Source organism: Channa argus, chromosome 9 (assembly GCF_033026475.1).
Source record: "Channa argus isolate prfri chromosome 9, Channa argus male v1.0, whole genome shotgun sequence".
Taxonomy (NCBI): Eukaryota; Metazoa; Chordata; class Actinopteri; order Anabantiformes; family Channidae; genus Channa; species Channa argus.
In genome coordinates, this window is record NC_090205.1 from 12695173 (window position 1) to 12706346 (window position 11174).

The window sequence follows — 11174 nt, forward strand, 5'->3', positions numbered from 1 at the left end:
CCAAAACTATGCACAGACAAAAAAACAGTGACCCACACCTAATTTTTCTATACTTCAAGGGACATATTTCCTCCGTTTTAAATTAAAACAGCTATAAGAGTAAATATTAATAATAACAAATAATAAGTTATAATATAATAATAATAACTCCCTCCTCATATGTCATGCCTTGAGTACATCAACAATTCATGATGCTGGACACATAGACCCTTATTCCCATTAAACTCAGCAATAACATTTCTCCTGCTGTGTATGCAACTGAACAATTTGCCTTTGTTCCCCGGCTTCATTACTGTACACATAAATGTGTATCATGTGTTCTCAGTGGGGAAAAAAGCTTTTATCTTCACCCTATGTAATTTGTTGATATTATATCTAAATAAGAGACTCTGATTAAAAGCTAACACATACAACAGCACATTAAATGTAAACGTATCCTTGCACACATTCACTACAGATAACAACAGAAAGCCTAGTGCATGCATTTCTGTAACAAGAGGCCACAACATTAGTCTGGTGGCAATGAAAGATGTGAGGCCATTACGCAAAATTAATCTCAAAATGAGACAAGCTACGATGGATCAGTTATGATAAACTAATAGTCCTTTAGTACTGGATAATGCTTTCTAAATCTAGGGAAAATGTTAATCCTTTTATCCCTAATGTAATCGGTTTCCCCATTCAGGAACCTGACCAAAGAGAAAAGACACTGAGCTAAGGACTTTGATTGGGTTTGCTGTGACCTCTAGCCACTACCCTTTAAATGCAGCTGTTTTTCCATCAGGGGGTCAATGCAGGTCAACTCCATCATTAATCACAGAGCTAGATAATTGGCACAGGCTATGCCAATAAACTCCCAGCAAGATGGTCCACTGCAGAGGCAGAGGCTAGAGGAGCCAGATTCAAAGTTTGAAAGGCAGTTGTCTTAAACAAGACTAACAGCTCCAAGAGTGGTGTTGAAGAGGCACAAGTGACAATTTCTCTGAGGGACCAACACACACCAAGCTGCATCCCAGCAATACTGCAACAACATTGCATCCCTGTCTATATCACCCACAATCACAAAAGTCATGTTAAAGTCCGGCTCTAAAGTTTGACAATGTATGCTGTGGTAATAAGCCTTATTATGGTGAGGGTATCTCACAGAACACGGAAATCTTTCCTGAGCAATCAGCTGTTTATACCCAGCCAGAAACACACATGCTTCCATGCTAAGCACTTCGTGGTATATTTAGGTCATGACAACTGCACAGCACATCTGCTTATCCTTTCACTCCTAGTGTCACGCCAGGAGCACCAAATGGCATCATGTACATTACATGTCAACATACACATGTCCTTGTATTATGTGCATCTTGGACGTTGTAATGCCCTGAATGTAGTTTTTAGTGCAAAAATTACACATACACACATTGTCACATTCAAAATCACTGCTTAATCTAATGAGAACGGAGTAGTAGAGAAAAAGCAAAGCCTTACCAGTCAGAGCTGTCCACTAGAAACAAGAGGAGTACAGAGGAGAGAGAAATGTGTCTGCCTGATGAAACCCCTACCAGAATCACCTCCCATGCTCCGCCACCAAATCAATTTCACACACCCTCACCTCCCCGCCACTGTGATATCACTCATTCATCCGTTTCTCTGTAGCCATGGCAACTCTGCTGCTTGGAGCTGTTCATTCTTTTACATCTGTTTTTCGCTCTCAATTTCCATGTCCCTCCCCCTCTCCAGACCCCAATGAAGACAGCCCACTTACTCCATCGGAGGGGTACAGTTACACCCCATGCCTTACAAGAATCCAGGCCCCTCTTCTCAACTATCTCATTTCGAAGTGGGTGAAAAAAGTAGGAGGGTACAAAACAGAAAAAGGGGAGGTGTCCAGATTCACCTCATGTAGCGTCCACGCCCTGAAGAGTTTGTGGTCCAACACAGACTTTTTTCAAGGCGACCCATAAAGACAGAAATGGCAGACAAAGAAAACTGCCAGACAAAGGAGACACAACAGAGCCTGACCAGAAGTTCCTGGAAAATCTGGAAAATGAACAAGCTGTCTTATTTGCACACAGAAACAGAGACAAAGAAAACATATAAAGTGCGTGAGCATTTATGGTCACGCACATTAATTGTGTTACAAATACATATTGTAATTGTGTTTGTGTTGGCCATACATAACTCCCTATTACACTCCTACACACACATTATAAGCCCAAACATTTGGAACTGCATTGTAGTCTGAGGTGATGAATACTTAATGACTCCACGCTGTCATTACTGCTGTGAACCCTCTGCTAATAATCTCCATGTTGACCTTGGAACTGGGGAAGAAAAAACAGGTCAGTGAAAGCCACACTTACACACACACCCACCACTGCCTTATCCCACCCTCTTTTATTTAATTACAAGCCCACTTTCCATACATTTCAGGTTTTAATATTCATCACTACCTAAACTCAACATGGACCATAATCAAATTTCTCTTGTCAGACAGTCACTGCAGACTATGGTCCGGAGCACACAGAGGAAGAGAAACAAAAATGATAAGGAAATTAAGAAGAAGTAAAAAGACAAGATACAAGAGGATCTGGAAAAAAGAGGAACCCCCTTTCTGTTACATGGCTTCACACATCGTTTGATTTTTAATTAGCTTGTGCTGCTTTCCACCTGGAAAATCTCTCTATCAGTCTGCGTTAATCCCTTTTAATCTCTCAGTCGTATATCACATAATTAATGTTTTTTTTTTTACCCAACCACATTTCCAGCCTTAATTTCACGTGTAGTAAGTAATAATTTGCTTCAACTGTAACAAAACAGATGAATGATTATTCTGACACTATGAACTATAGGTAATATTGTTGATGATGGTAGAAAATCATTGTACAACCAAACAACTTCCCCATACTGTAGCGTTACTGTACACTAATGTACACATAGGTATTACTATGGATTACTTACATATTTTAGGTACAGGGATACGGGTCTCAGCTGGTCTTTAGCAAAACCAATGTCTAAATACACAGCTGCTGACTGTGTGGCTCAGAGGTGATGGGGCTGGAAGGAACGAATTAAGCTACATTAGAAGAGTGCAGTCCACGTTTTTCATAGTAATGCTGGCTGGTCTGACATTCATTTTTTGCGCTAAACACATACAAATGCATCCGCCATTTGTGTTGGGTTGAGTCTTCTTTCCAGGGATTTTGATTCTCATTTAATTAATTTACTTCATAGCCTTAATTGGCTTTAACTGGCCACATTAGACACCCACACAATTAGCAGCTAATTTTCAGCAGTCTGTGGTAATGTTCCTTAATCTGAAAGCAATGCTCTAATATCAACCCATCCTTTACAGGATAAGAGCCAGACTAGTGATGGCACAAACTTAATTTAAGAATAGACAACACTTTGTTTACAACAAAACAACACTTTATTAAATTTATGTAATCATCCACTTCTTTTACAGTAATGCATGTGTGGCTCATCACAGCTAATCCTTCTCCTCTACTGGTATTACTGTAGGTCAATTGTCAAACTTAAGAAGGATGAATTGGGGTCAAAGATGAGTGGGGAGGTCAGAGATTGTGGGGTGAATATGTATTAAATCTCAGAATTAAGGTCAATAGAGGCAGACTAGATGTTCAGATCGTACTGACACACAAAAATTACACACACCTGAGAAAATGGGTTTTGGTCCAAAGTCAAAACATTTTGCTTAACATTGTCCCTACAGAACTCTCACTCTCACCTACGGAATCGAGCAGAGAATATAGGAAGACTGAAAGACATATCTTTATCACTCTTACACTGTACCTTCTCTTTCTCTTCACTACCTGCAGTAGCCTTCGCTTTGATTCCTGTCTTTCCTCTCATTATGCTCCACTTTTCTTGCCTCATTCTTCCATCCACATATCCTCCATCTCTTTTCATTCTCTCTCCAAAGACAGGAATTTGTCAAAAATCTGATAGGAAGTGGGAGTACGAATATCAGTGGGGGCCGTCATGCCTCATTAAGTATTGACCTAATTTAATTTAGAGTCAAATGTGAAAGATGGCATGTTTGAAATCAGACACACAAACATCACAGCCAGACATTATCTTTCATCGTGGCATAAACTACTCATGACTCTTTGAATAGATCAAAGCAGTGTTTTTTAAAGGGAATACTTAACCATTCCTGTTCAAATCATTAGCTTTTGATGGCTCTGTAGCTGTGCCCACACTCCCCACACCCAATAAACTATAAAATACACTGTCAGGGTGCAAGCAAGCAAAATTCAAGCAAGAGGAGAGAGGCAGCTTCTTCGTAAGCTGGCTGTACTTTATATTCACCTCTTATCTTCTCTCGCAGCTCTCCTAACTGAGAGGGACCCCTACCATCTTCCAATGTCACCATCAGTGCATGTTCCCGCACTCAGGTGATTTCAGCTCACACATAAACAGGATTCATAACATGTAATTACTGGTGTGGTCTACAGCATATGGATTTTTTTTTCTGTCTCCACAAATACCAGTTTCAACATCTAGCCTTCATAGCAGCTCAAACACTTCTGAAAGAGTTACATGCCATCAGCAGCAAGCATGCATTAGTATGAGCTCTTCTATAGAAACCTGAGGGCATACGGGGAACAGCCTCCTTAAGACTATGGTATAGGGCTTGGTAAACCTTTGTTTGCACCTGTTCCGTACTGACTCCACACAGACAGCTCCACTTTGATGATATTGTTTCATCAGATGGGGCTAAATCTCTGACCAAAGGTTTGGATTTAATCCTAGGTTACTGGAAGTGTTCCACCCCCAAATAACATGTTGTTTCTGCTGCTGCCAGCAGTGGTTCCCACCACCTGTCATTAGCTTTAGTTGCCTTTTCAGTCTGCCAACTGCCCAGTCCCAAGGGCCTCACTTATAAGAATAGCTGAGGATGTAAGATCAATTTTCAACTTACTGTATGCAGACATACATATGTATGCATATCCAAATTCCATATGTGAAGAAACATGATCATAGTAAACATCCTGTTTATTTTACTTTTTTTTCTTGCATTTTCAGAAATTTGACTGTCGAAATAAGTGCTGATTTCCAGCATTAGGCATACATGTATCAGTTATTATTATTGTAATTGTACATTTTGGAGAATGAACAGATTATTAACAAACAATTCATAATTCATAATTCATAATTCCTCAAAGGCAATTCATTACTGAAGTACTTCAAAATGGTTAAACACATTGACAACAATACCTCTTCTTGGCTTGAGGATCTTTGGACAGTTTTTTACATTAAAGGCAGAACAGTTAATAAATCTTAAAATATTAATAGTAGTGTTAGTTAGTAGTGTTAAAAATAACAGCTGCAGTCTGAAAGTCAGTAACCCGGGCTTCTATTTATATGCACACCTCCACATTTTCAGGCAAAACGACATTTGAGTGAAGTCATTCACCCTTTATAAGCACCTATTCATGTGGATTACAATTGACACTAATATGATTTACGGGTGAGACAAATCTATGGCTTTTTTATAATTAACAGTAACATCGGTAATCCCACCCCACTCCCACTTCTGTCTGCTCATCAGGCATACTGTATGAAATGCATCTATCTACTCAGTGTCTGTTTGTATGTTTGCATGTGCTTTGCGGAAGGGGTGGGGGTCTTTCTGTCAGAGGAGCTGGAAAATGCAGGAAGTGTGGTAACAAGCCAGCCCCTTCCCACAATAGATCAGCTGGTGGACACCTCAAAGGTCTGACATAAAAATGTAGTCAAAACCTTTTGACTGACAGGTCTACAGAAAATAATGTTAGCAAACAGGACTTGTTCTACAGTTGGACTGTTGATCAGATAGCAGATGGAAATACTCAAGGTAACAGATGGCAGCTGTGTTTTCTAGTTTTACCTTCCTGAATCTTATTAAGCAGTTTTTTTTATAACCACAGCACATTGTTTCATAGACCTCTGTGCACAAGTATCTCCATCTTTAATCATGCATAAAAGGTGTCATTTATAACTTGCCAAAACCACAAGGCTCCAGCATCGCAACACAGCGGTGGGCTGCTTTACATGAGTGAAACTGTAGGTGGGCTGTATATTCCTTGAACACCTCTGGAGCCTTGAGAGTGGCAGATCCATCAAACAGCTTTCTTGCAGGGAAAAGTCCCATCTCCCCCTCTTTCTGCTATTCATCATCAAAGCTCATAAATCCACTTATAATTATCGGGGAGGGTGGTGACTAAGTCTTAGGACCATGTGGTTGAGCAGCTGACCACAGCACAGGGGGACTGAGCTGTGTCCTGACACAGACCAGCAGATTCCAGATTTTAGACATTAGTTTCAAGCCTTCTACACCCAAAGACAAGCTCAGCATGCATAACCATAATCCCGAAAAAAAAGAAGCGGCCAGAAATGCAACTGCTGAAAAAAAATGACATTGTGAAAGCGTGTGGTGGAGATAATCTCTTGAATTTAAAGTGAGCGTGATACCTCGATGCAGTACTGCCAGACACAGAGGCCCCCAATCTGGCTGAGCATGAGGACAGATGGGTATAGTGAACGCACACACACACATAGTTGTTCTTCTACCTTCATGAGGACACTCATCCACATAATTCCCTAGCTCCTTCACCCCTTACCCTAATTTAAACCTGACAGCCCTTAGCCCTCAAATTTCTCTTTGAAGCTGTGACAACAGGCCCTCACTTTCTAAATATGTCCTCACTTTGTTAGAAAATACTGTTTTCATCCACACAACAATACACACATTTCACATACACCTACACACACACACATACACGTGGGTGTATAGACTCAGCTGTCTGAATAAGCCCATCTGTGAACTCATGTGAAACAAAAGCAGAGTTTTGTGGTGTGACACAGCCAGAGTTATGTTCTTGTCTGTTAGTCAGCTCCATTCTGTCACAACTGAGTTAAAAAAGCAGACTGTAAATTCTGTTCTCCTCTGTGTCTCTATCTGCTCACCCCTATGTGCTTTTGCTTTGTGTCTCTAAGTCCCTTCATTACTTGTTATGTCTCCACATTTCTTGCTTTTTGTCTCTCCTCTGTCTACGACACACAGGCTCGCACTGCACACATCACAAAACCGCAGAGCGTTTGGTTGAAAGTCGCCCAAGGTCCCCTGAAACTGGGACGATTCCCAACTGATGTCCAGTATACCCTGAAGGCTTTTTGGAGTGGTGTGTGTTTGTGTACAGTGAGCAAGCCAACAAACCTGTTTCCCTCTTCCTACATTACCAGCCAGCGCACACATTTCAGGGCAAATAACAGCATGCAAGGAGGGAAAAACTGAAAGAAACTAAGGCCAATGAACAAAGACAATGTCATTTAAGAAATATTTTCTTATACTTTTAGACTGTTTGTCAGACATCTGTTCAGCTGTGAAAACACGGTTGTTCAAAGGATAAAGCAAATAAAATCCTAGTGAGAACATTGTTATTGGCCCAAAAGTGTGCCACTGGGCCTTTCCTGACAGTACACGACACACACAGCGGTAAACAACAGAGAAAGGACACAGACAAGTGGCAACATACATACCTCACTGCTGTGTAGTTCTTGATGCTTTCTTCCCAGCTTGAAATAAAATCTAGAGATGATCTGGTCTCAGCTGCAAAGATCAGAAATACTTTAAGAGAGCATGAATGGGAAATCAACTCCCAGCTCTCTCTACAGCTACACCCATAGGCTAAAATCATTCACGTACATCCCATCAGAGAGACTGGGAAAAAGAGAGGGGGGAGTGCGCCAGTTTGGCTAAATGAAGAGGGTGTAGTTGAAAGAGAGAGAGAGCATAAGTCAGTAACAGTGAGAAGTGAAAGAGAGAGAGAGAGAGAGAGAGAGATGGATAGATGGAATTTAAGAGTTTGACAGTGACTGAGTGAGTATGGGTTTCTGTGTGAGAGAGATAGAAAGAAAGTGAGATGGGAGTTTAAATCTCTAATTACAACCGCTTATCACTCGCCCATAAGCAGCTGGTGGGAAGGATTGACATTGGACTTCATGCACACTCTGTTGCCTCTGTATTTCTTGTGTGTGTATGTGTGTGTGTGTGTGTGTGTGTGTGTGCGCGGGCGCTGTGATGGTGTTTGGGGGGAGGAGTACTATACATTTAAACAATGGACTGAAAGGGAAACCATAGAGTTAAAATAGGATGACAAAAAAGCAGCACACAGGAGATGTGTGGAGCATGAGGACATCTCCTGCCTACTACATTACTTCTCACCCACTTTCTCTCTTCCCCTACATGTCTTCCTACACTCCATCTTCCCTTATCTTTTCCTTCCATTCCTTACTATTAACAAAGACTGACAGAAAAAGAGACATATACACACAGATAGAAGAATGAGGGGGTGATGTTATAGCTCATACGAGTCCTAATTTTTGTGACCAAATTTTTATTGCTACTGTTATTATTATACTGCTGGTTCTGTTATTGTGTCAGCCACAGACCCATAAAGCAAAATAAGGAGTAGGAGTCGGGGGGGGGGCGCGTTTTGGAAAACAAAATCCTTTTCTGATGTTTACAGGCTGATGTCCATCAGAAAAACAACAATAAATACAGAAAAAGCAAGATTTCTCAAAATAAGCCTGAAAAGACACGTTGAAACACATCATACACTGATTGCTGCCTGGCATATCATCATCCTTTGATTTCAGGCAGATGCAGACCCATATCTCATGAATTATAGATCAGCCTATATTTCAGTAAACCCTATGTAATCAGGGGAGAAAGACAAAACCCTATCAAATGTTCTGCTGTTAATAACAAACCTCTTGTTCTGCTGAGCCTCATTAGAAAATAATTAGTATCTTCTTAAGCTAAATCGATTTAAAATCTGCAACATGCTGTGTGCAGAGCCTGGTTTGTAGAATTTGGAGTAATGGATGGCACAATCCAGTTTGTTGATAAACCAAATCCCCATTTAAATGAGAAGTCCGTGCAGTACTGCTGCCAGTTCAGCTGGACTGCTCTGGATCAGCATGATTACTTTAGACTGACGGCAGTAGATCAAAGTAATCCCCAAATACTGAAGACGCATCTACACAGAGCAGCCGTGAGATGATGTGCATGCTGTAAATTTAGTTTATATTTAAAGGAGACCTGTTTGTTTCCTGCAGAATCAGAGTACCATGAGTTTTATAGTCTTATGATCCCAAACTGGTTGTTTCCCCAGGGAAAAATTCTGCTACACTACCAGATGCAAACATAGCTTGTTAGCTCAACTAAATTGAAATTCTGATTTGATTAAAAATACATGTGTACATATTTAGTCAGTTATAAACCATGGAAACTACATGTTGCCGCTGAGTGTGTAACTACTAAGCAAGTAGTAATGGATGCATGGATCAGTGAGGTTGTATCTGATATAAAAGATTAAGTATCACTGCACTAATGGACCAGTTTTCCCATTGAATTTACCTTTTTAAAGACACTGCAAACATTTAAGGATATTCTCTTGAAATGTACTAATATCAAACAAAAAGATAGAGTGAGCAAACAGGATTTTAAACACAAAAATATTATTGTCCGGTTTCATTTCTACCAATAGGATTTCAGACAACGTGCCACGGCTGCTGAAACACAGCAAAATACAGAAGACATTTACAGCATTGTTTTGTATTGCCCATTTTTTAAGGATGGTGCTGATTCCTAAAGTAAACAAGGTCTGTACAGAAGGGTGATAAGATGCACACGCGTTTCCATATATAATAGAAATCTCTCGACATTTTTTATGTGTTTGATTATAAGGCTCTGTGCACTTGCAACATGTATGTGAACATGAGATTGTGAACTATACACAGCAGCAGCAGCAGCATGTGTACACAGCAGGTCTCATTTCCTGATTCTCCAGTCAAATGCCGTTTTCTCCTTTGAGAGTCAACCCCACAATAACATCAGCTTCTGCCAACACGCCAGCCGTCACTATGGCACCACACAAAGACATTTGTGGCCAAGAGGGAGGGGGAGCATCATGTTTGACACTTTTATAGTAGAGGTCTGTGCTCTGCTCCTCTCTTCTTATGTCCTCCTCCTTCTTCTTTTACTCGATTGGTGTTTGTACAGCTGCCTGATCTGTTTACCAGATCATCAAAGAGTTTCTCTGACTTCCATGGCCATATTAGTCTGAGTCTGGGCAGCTCTATGCATGTGTTTTAGCTTCATAGCATTCTACTCACTCTTCCAACTAAGGCTGTTCATTAATTAGGTAGAAAAGCGCTATATAAGTGCAGACCATTTACCATTTAATTCCATTTGAAATCTTTCTCACTAAGACTTTAATTTCAGACTTTATTCCTCACTCCCCCTCTTTTGTCCCCCCTTCCTGTCAAATGGCGACTCTCAGGGCAAAATGCCTGGTGAAGAAGTGACCACCCACTGGTCTTTGTCTAACTCTTTGCCCCAACAGACAGAAGGCTGTGTGTTTGCAGGGGGAGTTCCACAGAGAGGGAAAACAAACAGGGCAGAATGTGGCAGGAAGTAGAGAACTCCAATGATAAAATATGTATTATCAATATTTCCAAAATGAATATGTTGAAATAAATCACTGATAACAATTATATTTTTGTACAAGGCCACGTTAACTTAAACAGCCTATTCAAACAAAATGTCATTTTTTTGTACTGTGTGTATTTTGCAGTAATAAGTTTAATCAAAACGTGGTATTTTCTTCTTAAACCACTATGAGTGTCTAGTGGCAGATGCGGCTTTTTCACATGTTTTTGAATCAGAAAAATCAGTTTTAATATTTTCCTCCTATTTGCTCAACAACTTATCAACCAGATCATCTGATTGCATTAGCAAAATTGTTTTACATGACTTTTGTCAATTCTTGCAAAAAGAGAAGTGAGTCAGATGTCAGTTTTTACAAAAGCAACACACAGACATTTACTTTACTATTTACAGTACATCCTGTACAGTATGTGGCTCTTTGCCCTGGGTGGCAACAACTACCAAATAACTGAGCAAAAATGAGCAATTTGACAATTTTCTGGCACTGCTTTTTCTGGCAGCCAGTTAACAGCTAAATGTTTTATTTAAGTGATTGTGATATGTCAGATTTATGCAAAATGCAATGAAATATAAACTAGATTTTTCACAAGTGTGAATTCTGTTTCATTGTTAAGCGTTAGACAACACAAACCAAGAAGAATTCATTTTGTAGTTCAGTTCTTGA

The 11174-nt window shown here is 40.1% G+C and overlaps 1 protein-coding gene across 4 annotated transcripts in view; it reads right to left on the reverse strand.

Annotated features, from left to right (window-relative positions):
- Positions 1 to 7727, reverse strand: part of myo16 (myosin XVI) — an 88030-nt gene extending 80303 nt beyond the window's left edge. For 2 of the 4 annotated variants that reach the window (XM_067516145.1, XM_067516144.1), the window contains exon 1: positions 7537 to 7727. The gene's annotated coding sequence lies outside the window, so the exon portion shown is untranslated. Of the gene's footprint in view, positions 1 to 1479; positions 1666 to 7536 lie in introns of those variants that run through there. The other 2 variants (XM_067516143.1, XM_067516142.1) reach the window with 1 other exon arrangement.
- Between the last annotated feature and the right edge of the window lie 3447 nt (positions 7728 to 11174).